The sequence below is a fragment of the Amblyraja radiata genome, chromosome 20 (assembly GCF_010909765.2).
Source record: "Amblyraja radiata isolate CabotCenter1 chromosome 20, sAmbRad1.1.pri, whole genome shotgun sequence".
In the NCBI taxonomy this organism is placed as follows: Eukaryota; Metazoa; Chordata; class Chondrichthyes; order Rajiformes; family Rajidae; genus Amblyraja; species Amblyraja radiata.
Window position 1 is genome coordinate 38062701 of NC_045975.1, and position 17734 is coordinate 38080434.

The 17734-nt window shown below is 44.5% G+C and overlaps 1 long non-coding RNA gene across 1 annotated transcript; it reads right to left on the reverse strand.

The window, feature by feature from the left end:
* Positions 1-1102: 1102 nt before the first annotated feature.
* LOC116984321 lies at positions 1103-17156 on the reverse strand. The gene is made up of 4 exons (XR_004414964.1): positions 17146-17156; positions 16807-16812; positions 10468-10475; positions 1103-1177 (listed from the first exon to the last, which is right to left on the reverse strand). It is a non-coding gene; the product is annotated as an uncharacterized LOC116984321 (long non-coding RNA).
* Positions 17157-17734: the final 578 nt, after the last annotated feature.

Below are 17734 nucleotides of genomic sequence, written 5' to 3' on the forward strand. Positions count from 1 at the left end.
CTCGTTTAATTCTGAATTCACTCTGACCCCAAATGGTTCTATTTTTGGGCAACTCCAGAAGATATGTACATGATTTGCGTCTGTTTCGCCACTTTGCCTCCAGCATGTTTGCTGCCTTAGAATTTGCTTGCTTTTTATGTTAGGCGTAATGAAGAAACAAATCAAAAATTTCCAATTAAATTAAGTAAGTAAGTAAATTTATTGGCCAAGTATTCACATACAAGGAATTTGCCTTGGTGCTCCGCCCACAAGTAACAACATGACATACAGTGACAGTTACGAATGACTCAGAAAACAGTAAACATTAATAATAATAAAACATTAATGATAAAACACCATTGATCAAGCATGTGAACCAACAAAATACCAGATTAAAGGGAGGCTACAGATTTTTGGTTGTTGAGTAGAGCAACTACTCTCTCCATTTTTGTGAATTAGTGGATGTCTGTATTGTTACACACATATGATGCCATTCTTCTTCTGAAATTGTGATGTTCAATTCCTTTTCCCACTTAAATTTTACATAAAATGTAGTTTTAGCTTGACATTCCATTAAACTATGATAAAGTTTAGAAATAATCCTTAATGTGTTTTGATGATACGCATTAACTATCACTTCTATCACTGGATTATTTTCTTCTCTTGCCTCCCTTTTTACTTTTTTATTGTAATAATCTCTCAGTTGGAGGTATCTAAACAAGTCTTGGTTCCGAAGTGCAAATCTATCCTTCAAATCTTGAAAACATCTTAAGTAACAGTACAAAATGCAGTCATTCCTTTCTTCATCCACTCTTTAAATGTTGAGTCATACATCCCTGGTTTAAATTAATTATCCAAAGCTATCCATCTTAAAACTTTTTGTCGTTTATTCAGTTTAAGTTGTCTGGTAAGAGTGAACCAGGTTTCTAAAGTAAATATCATTATTGGATCGATTATACTCCTGAAATGTCCAGGAAGTGCTTTTTCTTCCAAGAGTGTTTGGATGTGGAAGTCAGGGATATATGTCTCAATCTCTTTCCACCTAGCTATATAGCTGTCCTCACACCAATTAATTAATGGTCGAAATTGGGCTGCATAGAAATATATCCTAAAATTTGGAGGTGCCATTCCACCTTTATCCTTTGGCAACTGGAGTGTAGTGTATCGAACTCTGGCCTTCTTTCCTCCCCAAATAGATCTAGATATTAATTTATCCCATTCCGTGAATTGTTTTAATGGTATCTCTATTGGCAGAGATTGAAACAAGTACAATAGCCTTGGTAAAATATTCATTTTCACCACATTTATCTTACTACTAAAATCCATTGGGTAGGTGGACCATCTTTCGATATCCTTTCTTATGTTTTGGTTGATGTGATTATAATTGGCCCCATACAACATTGATATATTTTTTGTTATATGTATCCCTAGGTATTTGATTTTGAATCCCATTTAATATTATACATTTGCTTGATTTCTTCTGGAGGAGCACACTTCTTTTCAAGGAGGTCTCAGCTTCTTCTGAAACACACGGTGTCTCAATGCAGCAAAGGCACCACAGCCTACTGCACCAAAGCCTTGCTCGCTCACAGATTGCCCCAGCTCTCCACCAGCCAGGAGCAGACTATGTCAGCGCATGATTCATATCTTGGTGTAGGTTTCTAGGTGTGATGTCTGCACTGCAGTCTGCCTTCCAGCAGGTTACAAGCTCATCTGATACCACAGTTTCGGAATTAGTGCCAGTGTCTGGAAGAATGGAATTATTTTTTTCAGGCACTTATTTCAGGATGGGACAGTTTCATTGTTAGTTGAGTTGCTGCCTCACAGCTCCAATGATTTGGCTTCAATCCTGACCTCGGGTGCTGTCTATGTGGAGTTTGCATGTTCTACCTGTGACAGTGTGCGTTTGCCTACTGTGCTCGATTTCCTCTTGCATCTCAAAGACCTGCAGTTCGGTAGGTTAATTGGCCGCGTAAATTGTCCTTAGCTTGTAGGTGAATACAAGATTGGTGAGTCGATGAGAATGCAGCATTAATGTGGGAATAGTGTAAATGGGCTGTACAATACCTTTATCGGCCCAAGGACTTATTTCCGTGCTCTGCCTCTCTGTGACTTTGACCGTGAAGCGTGGTCTTCTCAGTGAGTCACGGCTGGAATGTTACTTCCTCACTGCGGTGTCACAGGTGACAACTCATAAAGAAAATGCACGTTATCGGAAAGGGGAGGATCCACACTGTGATCGCCATTGACCACATGAGCACAACTGGCGCAAAGTCATAGACAAGAGGGACACGCACATACACACACGCACATACACACACGCACATACACACACGCAAATACACACACGCACATGCACACACAGATATGTACAGATACGCACACGCACATACACACGCACATACACACGCAGGTATGTACAGATACGCACACACGCACATACACACAGATATGTACAGATACGCACACATGCACACAAGCACATACACACACAGATATGTACAGATACGCACACACGCACATGCACACACGCACATACACACACGCACATACACACACAGATATGTACAGATACGCACACGCACATGCACACACGCACATACACACACAGATATGTACAGATACGCACACACGCACATGCACACACGCACATACACACACGCACATACACACACAGATATGTACAGATACGCACACACGCACATACACACACAGATATGTACAGATACGCACACACGCACATGCACACAAGCACCATACACACACAGATATGTACAGATACGCACACACGCACATGCACACACGCACATACACACACGCACATACACACACAGATATGTACAGATACGCACACGCACATGCACGCACATACACACACGCACATACACACACAGATATGTACAGATATGCATACACACACGCACACACACACGCACATACACACACAGATATGTACAGATACGCACACGCACATGCACACACGCACATACACACACAGATATGTACAGATACGCACACGCACATGCACACGCGCACATACACACACAGATATGTACAGATACGCACACGCACATGCACACACGCACATACACACACGCACATACACACACAGATATGTACAGATACGCACACGCACATGCACACACGCACATACACACACAGATATGTACAGATACGCACATGCACACACGCACATACACACACGCAGGTATGTACAGATACGCACAAGCACATGCACACACGCACATACACACACGCACGTACACACACGCACATACACACACGCACATACACACACACAGATATGTACAGATACGCACACGCACATGCACACGCACATACACACATGCACATGCACACACGCACATACACACACGCACATACACACACAGATATGTACAGATACGCACACACGCACATGCACACACGCACATACACACACGCACATACACACACAGATATGTACAGATACGCACACACGCACATACACACACGCACATGCACACACAGATATGTACAGATACGCACACACGCACATACACACACAGATATGTACAGATACGCACACACACATGCACACACAGATATGTACAGATACGCACACGCACATGCACACACGCACATACACACACAGATATGTACAGATATGCACACGCACATACACAAACAGATATGTACAGATACGCACAAGCACATACACACACAGATATGTACAGAAACGCACACGCACATACACACACAGATATGTACAGATACGCACACGCACGTGCACACACAGATATGTACAGATACGCACATGCACACACGCACATGCACACACAGATATGTACAGATACGCACACGCACATGCACACACGCACATACACACAGATATGTACAGATACGCACACGCACATACACACACAGATATGTACAGATACGCACACGCACATACACATACAGATATGTACAGATACGCACACGCACGATAGTTTAGTTTATTATTGTCATGTGTACCGAGGTACAGTGAAAAGCTTTTATTTGCGTGCTATCCAGTCAAAAAGACTATACATGATTGCAATCAAGCCGTCTGCAATGCACGGATGAAGGATAAAGGGCACAACATTTAGTGCAAGATAAAGTATGATAACGTCTGATTAAGGATTGTTCAAAGGTCTCCAATGAGGTAGATGGGAGGCCAGGACTGCCCACTAGCTGATAGGTGGACCGTTCAGTTCTCTGATAACAGCTGGGAAGAAATTGTTACCTGAATTTAGAGGTATGCATTTTAAAACTACCTTTTACCTGATGGGAGAAGGGAGAAGAGGGGGTGACCAGGGTGAGACTGGTGCTTGATTATGCTGTTGGCCTTACCGAGGCAACATGAATTCAATAGAAGGAGGATGGAGTCAATAGAAGGGAAGTTGGTTTGCGTGATGGTCTGGGCTACGTCCACAGCTCTGCAATTTCTTACCAAATTGGATGGAGCTGTTTCCAAACCATTAGCACACATTCACCCAAGGACACACACACACACAAACTCAGATGCATACGTACACAAGCAAACACACATATATAGTACGTGAAGTGTTCAAACTGCACGGATTGTTAATACAAATTAATAACGTTTTTGTCTATGTATGAATTTGTGTGAAATTTACTGTTTAACTTTTAAAATTAAATAGTGTTTGAAGTTGTGGGTGAAATTCATTGTTTGTACCATATCCCATGCGATAATTCTGATCAAAGCCCCAAATATATTTTTTGTTTCTCTTGTTTTCTGGTGGATATGTATTTTTGATCTTTCTGTGGATGCATACTCTACCAATGACATTACTAAATGCCTAGATACTTACAGGATAATTCCTGATGCATTTTAAGGTATTTAGTATTTTGGTGTTTCTGGATTGTTTTGTCATGGTTCTTACTCTTTCACACCCCGCATGAAAAGGAAGTATACTAGTTAATCTGGGGTCAAATGTGGGGGAAAACAATATGGTTAAGTGGTGCTACATTGGAATAATTTACCACTATCAGGTGTAATTGAATTGTTTTAGTGGTTGAATGGGATGAGGCACAAGTAAGGTGTGTGTTCTTCCAGAGAAACTCCAGAAATAGGAGCAGCAGCAGCCACCATGTCCCTCAAGCCTGTCCCACCTTTCAACTCAATTCCATCCAGGGAGAGGTCGCTGCTTGGATACAAAATTAGCTTCATGGAAGGAAACAGAGGATCGTGGTGGGAGGTGTTTTTTGGACTGGAGGCCTGTGATGAGTGGTGTGCCTCAGGGATTGCTGTTTGTGTCGCATATCAATGATTTAGATGAGAGTGTGTAAGCATGATTAGTAGGTTTGCAGATGACACTAAAGTAAGTGGTATCGTAGATAGCAAAGTTGGTTATCAAATATTACAGCAGGAATTTGATCAGCTGGGCAAGTGGGCTGAAGAATGGCTAATTGAGTTTAATTCAGGTAATTGGGAGGTTTTGCATTTTGGGAAGACTAACCAGGATAAGGCCTTCTTCACGGTGAATGGTATGGCCCTGGGGAGTGTTGAGTTGAGGGATTAGGAGCATAGGTCACACTTCCCTGAAAATGATGTCACAGGTAGATAGGGTGGTAAAGAAGGCTTTTGGGTAGATTTGCCTTCATCAGTCAGGGTACACAAGTGTTGGAGGAACTCAGCATGTCAGGCAGCATCTGTGGAGAGAAATGAGCAGATGACATTTTGGGTCAGGACATTCTTCAGACATCGGGAAACCTGCAATGAGTTTGTCGAAGGATCCCAACCCGAGAAATCGTCTGTCTATTTGTCTTCACATAATTTGCCTGACCCATGGATTCTTCCAGCAATTTGTTTTTTTGCTTAAGATTCCAGCATCTGCAATCTCTTATGTATGTGTGAAAACCTTAGGTTTTTCTGACATTCACCTCCCTTTTATCTCCCCCTAATACTCCGTCGATAAGAACACTTTCTGTCTGCCGACTAGTTTCCTCTATCAAATCCCCTGCACTCTCCCCTCCAAAAAGAATACAGATTCTCCAAGTTATCAATTTAACTAAAGTCCATCATCCCTGGAATGATGTTGGTCTTTTTCTTGTCGAGTCCACACACAAGATTAGAAGTTGTTCAGCCAGAGCTGAACACACTTCTCGGCATCTGCACACAATGTTGTCTGTCTTGTGCTTCTTGTGATTCTTGTGTGTGGTGGTGGAAACAGGGCCGCAACGCGAACGCTCTTTCCTTGACCCCATGATGTTGGTAAATCTCTTTCACATCCTCTCCTTGATATCTTTTCATTTATTTCCTGAGCTGTGCCCACAATAGTCCAGTAGACTGTGTGTGGGTGTGTGTCCGGACCCGAAATGTCACCCATTCTTTTTCTCCAGAGATGCTGCCTTACCCGCTGAGCTACTCCAGCATTTTGTGTCTATCTTGCTCAATGTCTGCTGGAGGAGCTGGGGTTTGGTACATGAGCAACAGCTGACACCACTCTGGACCATCTGTCATGCTGAGAATTCTGTGATAGTTTCAGGAAGTGGTCAAGAATTTGCATGCAGAGGGAGAATGAACGCTGCCAGCAGACAAGAAGGAGTAGGCAGGTGGTCAAGAAGCCTCTGGGGGCTTCTTCCTCGTTAACCCGTAGTCATCAGAATGAAGGGTCTTCAACCAGAAACTCTCTTCCTCTTTCCACAGCTACTGCCTGATATGCTGAGTGTTCCCAGCATTTTCACTTTTCATTTTACAGCACTAGCAGCCTTTAAGCTTTTCATTGCCTTGAGCTTGAATACCGAGGGGGCAGAGGTTCCCCTGTAGTTCTTGAGGAGTTCATAGTTATAGGGGGATAAAGAAAGATGTGAAGTGGAGAGGTGAACAGCCAGAGGTCACGGTCCGTGACAGTACCAACAACATCTGTGGAAAATGGGATGAGGGCTCACAGGTGGATTTGGAAGAGTTGGGAATAAGATTAAGAAGCAGGACCCCAAAGGGATTGGTCTCCGGATCACTCGCTGTGTCCAGTGCCAGTGAGGATAGAAACAAGAGGCGCGTGCGTGCGTGTGTGTGGTTGAACACAGGGAGCAGGAAAGAGGGCAATGCAGCAAGTTCTGGGGAAGTGGCCAGATACCTTGTACTTCACCGAGGGCAGCAACAAGAGCCGCATGGGCAGGTTTGGTGTTATTTAGGATTAGGTTAAAGGGATGGAGGTTTAAGAGAGGAATAAAAGAGCAATAGAAGCCAGGGCTCAATGGTCAGCCACCTGCTTTGAGGTCGGGGAGGAATGCACCACATGGTGGTTTGAGGTGAGCTGGAGGTAGAGTGGCTCTGGGATTAGTCAGTGTTCTGGCAGGTTAGCAGGAACCTGCATGCAATGTGACAGGGCTTGTGGTGAGGGATATGTGTGTGTGAGAGAGAAATGCAGCTTGGAGCTGTACTGCCTGCCTGGGAGAGGAGGGGGCTTTGATCCATCTGCATGGGAGGAAACAGAGTTGCAATGTGTAAGCTGCTCCTTAATATCCACTGTGATTCTGAACTCACGCCTCCAGGCCTCGGCCTGTGGTTCAGGTGGGTGTATGACCTGGGCAGCATGCACACACACATGCACATGTACAGTGCACACACCACATTTACACAGTGTTTTCAATATAAACACTGAAAAGAAAAGCTTCTCACTGTACCTTGGTACTCGTGACAATGAACTAAACTAATCTGACCTTAGTTTGAAAATGCATACCTCTCGATTCAGGGACAGTTTCTATCCGGTGATTATCAGGCAACTGAACAATCCCCTTACCAGCTAGAGTGCGGTCCTGACCTGCCTCAATGGAGACCTTTGAACAATCTTCAATTGGACTTTATCGGACTTCAATGATATATCTTGCACTAAATGTTGTACCCTTTATCCTTTGTCTGTGGACAGCTTTATTGTATGCATGTGTAGTCTTTTCTTTGACTGGATAGCACACAACCAAAAGTTTTTCACTGTACCTCGGTACACATGACAATAATAAACTAAATTAACCAGCACCCTCATTACCATCCCACCATTGGCCTCCTCCCCAACCCTCCCACCACTAGCCATCACAATACATGGTGGGAAAGCCATGGTTGGGTGCAGTATAACGAATTGGATGACTCTTGTCTTTAAAATTTGGTTTTCAAGAGTTTAAGTGTTCAAGAGAGTTTATTGTCATGTGTCCCTGATAGGACAATGAAATTCTTGCTTTGCTTTAGCACACCAGAACATAGTAGGCACAAATACAGAACAGATCAGTGTGTCCATATACCATTGTATAAATATACACACATGAATAAATAAACTGATTATGGGCTATTAATGTTCAGAGTTTGTCCGAGCCGAGTTTAATAGCCTGATGGCGGTGGGGAAGTAGCTATTCCTGAACCTGGTCGTTGCAGTCTTCAGGCTCCTGTACCTTCTACCTGAAGGTAGTGGGGAGGTGAATGTATGGCCTGGATGGTGTGGGACCTTGACGATACTGCCAGCCTTTTTGAGGCAGCGACAGTGATAGATCCCCTCGATGGACGGGAGGTCAGAGCCGATGATGGACTGGGCAGTGTTTACTACTTTTTGTAGTCTTTTCCGCTCCAGGGCGCTCAAGTTTCCGAACCAAGCCACGATGCAACCAGTCAGCATGCTCTCTACTGTGCACATGTAAAAGTTAGAGAAATCTTGTGAGATTTCCTGATAGTAGACGTCTGTCTTTTCTTAAAATTCCCACGTGAACATTATGTGCTCATTGCCCATGGACGTAGCCAAGAGACAACCGGTAGTAGTGCTTGCTGTCATATCACTGTGGATGCAACTTAGTTGCACTCCATGAATGACATTTCCTCACCAGCAACTTGCACTGACCGACAATACTGAATGGCAACAATCTGGGACCATCTAGCTTGGTCACTAAAATGCACAGTGTCTTGCCTTGTGGACTAAATGTTCCTCTGAGTCGGCCTCTGTGGTTGCAGCTGTTCAGCAGGATAGGGTCTGCTATTTTTCAGGTGAGCGTACTGGTGACACAAGAGGGTTTGTAATTGCAGAGAAGGAAATGGTAGCAAAAGCAAATACATTGAAAGAAGGCACAGAAAATTTGGCAGAAATATCAGAGGGTGAAGAGTCTATCAAGAAAAAGCAGGTGAAAGAAATAAGATTTAGTTACAAAAAGATAATGTTGGAGCCGCCAGGAAAACAAAAACTGATGATCCCAATGATCCACATTCCAGGGTTTCCTCAGAGGTGTCGCAAAAGATAGAATTACATGGCATGGAGACAGACCCTTTGCTTCAGGTCCAGTTTCTGACCAAAGTGCCTACCTGACCTAGTCCCATTTTCCTGTGCCTGGCCCCATGCCTGTGCTCTAACTCTTTCCTATCCATTTATCTGTCCAAATGTCTTTATAGTTGCCTCCACTACCTACTCTGTCAGCTCTTTTCATAATCAGCCTCTTAAACCCATTAAAATCTTTTCCCCTTTTACCTTAAACCTATGCCCTCTAGTTTTGGATTCTTCTACACTGACCATCCGCCTAATCTAATTTTATGAGGTCACCTCAGCCTCCTACGCTCTAGGGAAAACATTGCCAGCCTATTTAGTCTCTCTGTAATGCAAGCCACCCAGTCCTGGCAGTATCCTTTTGAGTCTCTTCTGAACACTCTCTAGCTTAATAACATTCTTCCTATGGATAGATGATGAGAACTGCACATAATATTCCAAGTGCAGTCTCACCAATGTCTTGTACAGTGTAACGTGCCATCCAACTCTTGTACTCAACACCATTTTTGGAGCTCCCGCAATGCAACTTCTCCAGCCCGTGTCGCGATTTGGAACGACCCGGAGCGGGGCCTTACATCGCCCGGCGCGGCTTTAATGGCTGCGGGACATTCCAGTGCCTGCCGGGGGCTCCAACTTTGTGACATTTAGACCTGGAGCGGGGCCGTACATCGCCCCGCGCGGCTTTGAATGGCCGTGGGACTTACCATCGCCCGCCTGGAGGTTCAACGTCGGGAGAAAAATGGTGCAGGGGAGAGAAAAGACTTTGCCTTCCATCACAGTGAGGAGGAGATTCACTGTGATGGATGTTTGTGTGAATTGAATTATTTGTGTGTCTTGTAGGAATTGTTTTGTTTGTGTGGCTGCAGAAACGGAGTTTCGTTTGAGCCTCACTGAGGTTCAAATGACATGGAATAAATATTTAATTGAATTGAATTGATGACCGATGAAGGCAAGTGTGAATAATTATGTACTTTTATCCTTAGGTCTCCCTGTTCCACAACAACCTCCAGGGCCCTCCCACACACTGTGTAAGTACTGTCATGGTTTAACTTCCCAAAATGTAATACTTTACACTGTTCAACTTGCATTCCTTGGCCCACTTTCCAGATAGTGAGTGTCCCGCTATAATTTTCCAAAATATATAGATTTTGGAAAACATCCTATGATTTGGAGGGGAGCATTATTTAAGAGAGGAGGCAAAGAGAAAACACAGAGAACTCTTGACCTGTTAGCCTTACACCAGTGGTAGAAATAATTACAGATCTAAAGGACAATAGGATTGAGCAGAAACTGCATGAATGTCTTTTCAAGCTGTGTCTAATGAATTCAATAAAGGGGAATCAGTGCTGGTGTATTTGGATCTGTGGAAGATTTCACAGAGAAATGACCAATACATGGAATGGTGGGTACTGTACTTAAATAAATTGGGAATTGGTTATAAAAAGGAAACAATGAAAGGGAATAAATAATCCTCCTCCGGTTACCAGGCTGCGACTCGTGGGGATAAATGCTTGGGCAACAAATACAATTTTTTAATCAATAATTTGGCTGAGGGGACTAAATATCATGTTTCTAATTTTGCTGACCAAGCTAAACCAAGTGGGATTGTGAAAGATGTAGTGGTGTGGGAGCTGATCCATTTTGATGCACGAAACAGAAATGCAAACTATTCAGGAAAACGGTGAAAGATTGGGTGGTGTTGATATTCAAAGGGATCTAGGTTTTCTACACAAGTCACTGCCAGCCAACATGCAGGTGCGGTAGGTGACGGATGATAATTGGCATGTTGGCCTTCATTACAAAAATGGAGTTAAGTACAGGAATAATCTAATGGCCTCAGTATTGTGCATAATAGGTTTCCTTTCTCCATGCTGCTGTGGGAGTGCAGCAAATAATCACTAAATTGTTCTAGGGATGGCGGGTTTCCTGCATGAGGAAAGATTGAGTAGACTGGAACTACACTCAAGAAGTTAGAAGAATGGCAGTAGTTCTCTTTGAAATTTACAAACTCATATACGGTTCACCAGGCTGAATGCAGGGATGGAGTTACCCAATGTCAAGGAGTCTAGAAATAGAGGGCAGAGTCTCAGAATAAGGGATGGGCCATCTCAGGAGATGAAGAGACATTTCTTCACAGAGAGTAGTTGCTCTTTGGCTCTCTCTACCCAGGCGGCTGTGGACGCTCCATCATTAAGTTCAAGTTCAAGTGAGTTTATTGTCATGTGTCCCTGTGTAGGACAATGAAATTCTTGCTTTGCTTCAGCACACAGAACATAGTAGGCATTTACTACAAAACAGATAAGTGTGTCCATATAACATAATATAAATATATACACACATGAATAAATAAACTGATAAAGTGCAGATAATGGGTTATTAATAATCAGAGTTTTGTCCGAGCCAGGTTTAATAGCCTGATGGCTGTGGGGAAGTAGCTATTCCTGAACCTGGTTGTTGCAGTCTTCAGGCTCCTGTACCTTCTACCTGAAGGTAGTAGGGAGATGAGTGTGTGGCCAGGATGGTGTGGGTCTTTGATGATACTGCCAGCCTTTTTGAGGCAGCGACTGCGATAAATCCCCTCGATAGAAGGAAGGTCAGAGCCGATGATGGATTGGGCAGTGTTTACTACTTTTTGTAGTCTTTTCCTCTCCAGGGCGCTCAAATTGCCGAACCAAGCCACGATGCAACCGGTCAGCAAGTTCATTCATTTCTGAATATAGATGGAATAGAGGGGTTGGTGATAGTGGAGGGAAATGGTGCTGCAGTAGAAAATCATCCATTACCTTGCTGAATGCTGGAACGAGCTCAAAGTGCTGGATGGCCGACTCCTACTCCAATTCCCTATGCTCCAACATTCCTGATGGGCAGCAGGTGAAGTGAGGGAGTGCTGCCCAGTACATGCTGCTGCCTCTGCACACGTTATCCCTGTCTTCGTTCTCTGACATGGTTCGGATTCAGATTAACATTGTTTTTTTCCATCCTTACACAATTTGGATAGATCCGAAGTCTGAGCTGACTTCTGTTGGAGATGGGGCCATTTTGAGTATTAGCCTCAGGCTCCCAGGTTTGGGAAGGGGGTAGTCATGCAATGTCAGCTTTCCAGAAAGATCACTCAAGATGGTGGCAACCATAGAGTCATATGAAGCATAGAAATAGGCCCTTCGGCACTGCTTGTCCTTGCCGACCAAGATGTTTCCCTGAGTTAGTCTCATTGGTTGCATTCATACCAAGTCAATAAATAAATGGGGACCTGCTCAATAGAGCAATAGAGCCACTAATAGCAACAAGGATTGCACATGTAATGAGCCTTCACTGTGCATTGCAAGTGTTATTGAACAAAGTTCAACGAGACAGAGGCAATGTTGGGATATGGGGATATTGGGTTAGCCTTGGACAAAGGTAGAGTTAGAAAGGAGGTAGAGGAGCAGAGAGATTGGGAGTGAATTCCAAAGCTTAGGGACATAGCACTAAAAGGACCCACTGCCTATGGTGGAGTGTTAGATGATTAAAATACTGGAACTAGGAAAGTGGATGTTGGGAGAAGAGAGCTGGATGTGATTCTAGAGTCATGGAAGATGAGAGTGTAAGGAATTCAGGAACAATGAAAGCCCACAGTGATCAGAAGCAAGTATTGGATCCAAATACTGAATACTAGACTGGGAGGAGAAGAGGAAAGGGAGGAAAGAGGAAGAGAGGAAAAGGAAAGGGGAAGAATGAGGATGGGGAAAAGGAGGGTACTCAATCTATCCTCAAGATACCAAAATATTATCAGCTTGTCTCTTGCACCACTGGGCAACAGAACACCCTCAACCACTGCCACACATCCATAAAAAATGCCTGCCACTCCATTCCTGGCCACATTTCAGGAACATCTGATCATCTAGCTGTTCTTCTACTCCCTGCTTACAAACAGAGACTGAAGCTGAAAGATCTGGTACAGAAAGTCATTCAATGTTGGTCTGAGGACATGGATGACGTCCTACGCGGGGCTGCTGCTTTGGTCCATTTTGAGGGAATCTGCGGCCAACCTGAATGAGTACGCTACTGCTGTGACAGACTTCATTAGTAGGTGTGTAGAGGAATGCAACCGGAAACCATGGATTAACCGTGAGGTACATTCCCAGGTGAAGGCCAAGACCACTGGCAATCAGGAATGCCAAGACCACTGCCAATCAGGAATGCCAAGAGACAATATCAAGACAAACTTGAGTCCCAGCATAACCACTCAAACACCCGTTGACTATGGCAAGAGTTGAATACTTTAACAGGCTACAAAATGGTCAGGCAGCCTCGCTTTTGATAGTACAGCCCTCTCTGATGAAAAATGCATTCTATGCTCGCCTTGTGTTGGAGGCAAACATGGCGATGACATGAGTCCCGACAGACTCGAGTGTGCCTGTTCCCACAGTCACTGTTGCAGAAGTAAGTTCAACCTTCCTGAGAAAAGCCTCCCATGGAAAGCAATAGGCCCAGATGGAGTCCAAATCCATGTCCTCAGGAACTGCACAGAACAACCAGCAGGAGTGTTCACGGACATATTTAATCTTTGCCCACTCTGTTCTGAGGAACCCAGCTGTGGAAATACCAGGATGATAGAAGACCACTATCAATCTGGTGCCAGTTCTCATGCTTTAATGACTACTGTCCAGTGGCCTTGACATCCACTGTCATAAAATGCTTTGCGAGTTTGGTTATGGCACATTTTAACTCAAGCCTACTAAGCAGCCTTGACCCACTGCAGTTTGCCCACCGTCACAACAGGTCAATGGTTGATGCCATCTCCCTGGCACTTACACTCATCTCTGGAACACATGGATAAGAAGGACACCAACGTCAGACTCCAATTAATCGATTATATCTCTGCTTTCAATACAATTATCCCAACCAAGCTCATCTCCAAACTCATGGAATTTGTAGTCAGCACACCCCTATGCAACTGAATCCTTGGCTTCCTGTCCAACAGACAATCAGTGGAGGTTGGTGTCAAAACATTCTCCATGATAATTCTCAAAACTGGTGTCATGCAAGGTTGTGTTCTCAGCCCTATACTATACCCCTTATGCACTCACGACTGTGCAGTCAAATACCAATTGAACTCAATCTACAAGTTTGCAGATGACACCACCGTAGTGAGCTGGATGTCGCATAATGATGAGGTGGAGTACAAAATGGAGATTGAGAACCTGCATCTTGGTGCCAAGCCAGCAACCTCTCCTTCAATGTCAGCAAGACAAAGGATCTTGTGATTGATTATAGGAAGCGAAACAGTACGCACACAACAGCTTACATTGACCAAAGTAGAGATGGTCGAACGCTTCAAGTCCCTAGGAGTAAATATCACCGGCAATTTGTCCTGGAGCAGCCACCTTAAAGCTACGGCCAAGAAAAAACACCATGCATCTACTTCCTTAGAAGGATTAGGAAGCTTGGCATGTCCCCAACAACCCTCACTAACTTCTACAGATGAGCTGTAGAAAGCGCCTTATTGGGGTCACAACCTAGTTTTGGAACAGCTCCTTCCAAGATTGCAAGAAATTGTAGAGAGCTGTGGACGGTGCTCAGACCATCATACAGACCAACCTCCCTTCCATTGATTGCATCTATACCATGCCATCTCAGCCAAGCTGCCCGAATGATCAAGGACCATTCTCACCCTGGTTCTCACTTCCCTTTCCTATAAGGCAAGAGGTACAGAAGTTTGAAAATGCATACCTTCATATTCAGGAACAGTCTCTTCCCAACTGTTATCAGACAAGTTGAGCACTCCTCTCATTAGTAGGGTACGGTCCTGACCTTCCATCTGCCTTATTGGAGACTTTTGAACTATCTTTAATCGGACTTTATCAGTTTTCAATTTTAGTGGACTTCAATCTGGCACTAAATGTTGTACTCTTTATCCTTAATCACTGCACTGTGGATTGCTTGATTATATTAATGTACTAGACTAAGTGGGACCCGTTGGGTCCCAGCATCACACTGGAGGGCTGGTTACCTACGCAATATTCCACATCTCCACCAATTCCAATTCTGCTCACGTGGGGGGGGGGCTGTCTGTGGCGCTAGTATGGGTGTTGCGGGCCGAAGGTACTGCTTTCCAGAGGGCTAGTATAGACATTGTGGGCCGTATGGATGCTTGGGCAGGCATCCAACTGTTGCAACAATTTTAAAAGCCAAGCCAAGGCAAACAATTGGGCTGCAGATACCCGACAACCAAAATTCATTTTGTGAACACAAACTTGTTAAAAGAGGCGAAGCAAACAATTGGGCTGCAGACACCCGACAACCAAAATTCATTTTGTGAACACAAACTTTAAAAAAAAAGGCGAGGCAAACAATTGGACTGCAGACATCCGACAACCAAAATTCATTTTGTGAACACAAACTTGTTAAAAAAGGCGAGGCAAACAATTGGGCTGCAGACACCTGACAACCAAAATTCATTTTGTGAACACAAACTTTAAAAAAAGGGCTGCAGCCACTTTGCAGCTGCATCGAGGGGACTCACCGTGTAGTAGACGTGCGTTCAGTGTTATTCGCAGCTCAGAGAGCCATGACCCTCTCGCTTCCTGGGTCTGGCAGAGACTGAGTGAGGCACGACACTTCCTGGTTTTATAGTCCCTCCCCCTGCCGCCAGCGGGGGCAGCAGAGAGAATGGGGAATTTTGTAAAAACATTAATATCTCTCTCATTTTTAATCAACGGAAAAAATCCTCTGCACTCATATGGCGGAGGGGGGCTCTGAGCGAGGTGGCCAAAAATGACGGCCGTAGGTGGCGGCGTTCTCTCGGAAATCACAGCACAGTCGGCCAAAAGCGGTCAAGATCATATTTAGTAATATAGTCTTTTCCTTGACTGGATAGAATGCAAACAAAAAGCTTTTCAATGTACCTCAGTTCATGAGAAAATAAACAACTAAACTAAACTAAAAAGTGGAAGTAAAGGAGAGGGGTTTGGGACAAGAGTGGATAAGAATCATGCTTGTGAATTCTTGTTGAACCATAGATAGGGATACTGTGAGACGATAGTTGAAATTTGGTTTGCATCATTGAGGGGTACAGATGGGTTATGGCATTGTGACAGGGACTGGGTAAGGTGATGCAGGACACAAGGGGTTAACAGTGAGGTGATGTGTGCGCAGGTAGAATGCAAATATCTTGGCCACGAGAAGTTGAAGTAAGCTTCTGGGGAAAGGTGATTAAGAGGGAGAGGAACTAAATGCTTTTAATAATCCTGATTTCAGAGAATACAGCTTCTGACAAAGCCACAGGAGCCAGAAACTTCCTGTAAAGTGCAGAACTTGGGGTGTGGGTTTCTGAACAAAGGAGAAGAGCCTGGGAGCTGAGCTGCTCTCAGACAAAGCGGCTGGGAGTGTGGTGAACCTGAAGAATGAGGGACGCAGGAATACACTGCAGTCAGAACACACGCCACCCCAGTCAGGTGTGGGGCCAGGGCTGACATCTTCCCCTGTGCCCCCGCACTGGAGGAACAAGATTACAAGCACCTTAAGTAGGAGGAGGCCATTTGGCCCATCACACCTGTGTCATTCAATAGGATTATGCCTGAACTTTAATCTCACTGCACCTTTTCCTGGACTAACCCTGTAGCCCTGAAAAATCTGTCAATTTGTTGAATATACTATTGATGGGAGTGCCCACAGCCCTTGCAGGCAGTGACTTTAGGACTGAGATGAGAATTGCTTCTCATCTCAATGTTGAATGCCCATTCAACTTAATTTGAGACTGTGACCTCTGATTGTGGATATCCCAGGCCAGGGAAACATCACTGCTATCCTACCCTGACAAGCCAAGAAAGATTTGGCATGTTTTAGAACACCTCTGAACTTCAGAGTTCAGGTGTAGGCTGCTAACCTCACCTCATATGACAACCTCATGGAACTATGACACTTGGTTCCATTCCCAACTATCTGGTCAGGTGAGGGATTGCCAGGAGTACCTTCCTCTTTCCCCACCTACGCTGCTGCCACTGGCATTCCGCAGGATCTACCATTGGTGCCCTTCTCTTTCTCAACACCTTGCCAAACCTTGAGAAGATCATCTGAAAACTTGTCAGTGTTCCTACATTGTCAGACCATGTGCCTGATCTTCAGTACTGGGTCAGCAGTAACTCCATGGAGCTTCATTGACCCTAAATGTCACCCATTCCTTTTCTCCAGAGATGCTGCCTGACCCGCTGAGTTGCTCCAGCATTTTGTGTCTATCTTCGGTGTAAACCAGCATCTGCAGTTCCTTCCTACAAATATTCCAACAGACACCTGTCCAACCTCCTTCTTATTGCTTAAATAAGCTCACCTGTCATTGTTGATCATGTCCCAACTCCCACCACATTCCATCCACCCTCAACTCTGTGTTCCTAGTTGGGCAACCTCCACCACAACCACCCATTTTCAAACCCTGCTACCTTTCCCCTCCATATCCCTGCAACCACCTCCCCGTTTAATATGTTTGCACTCATCCAAACTCTACACACGCTCCT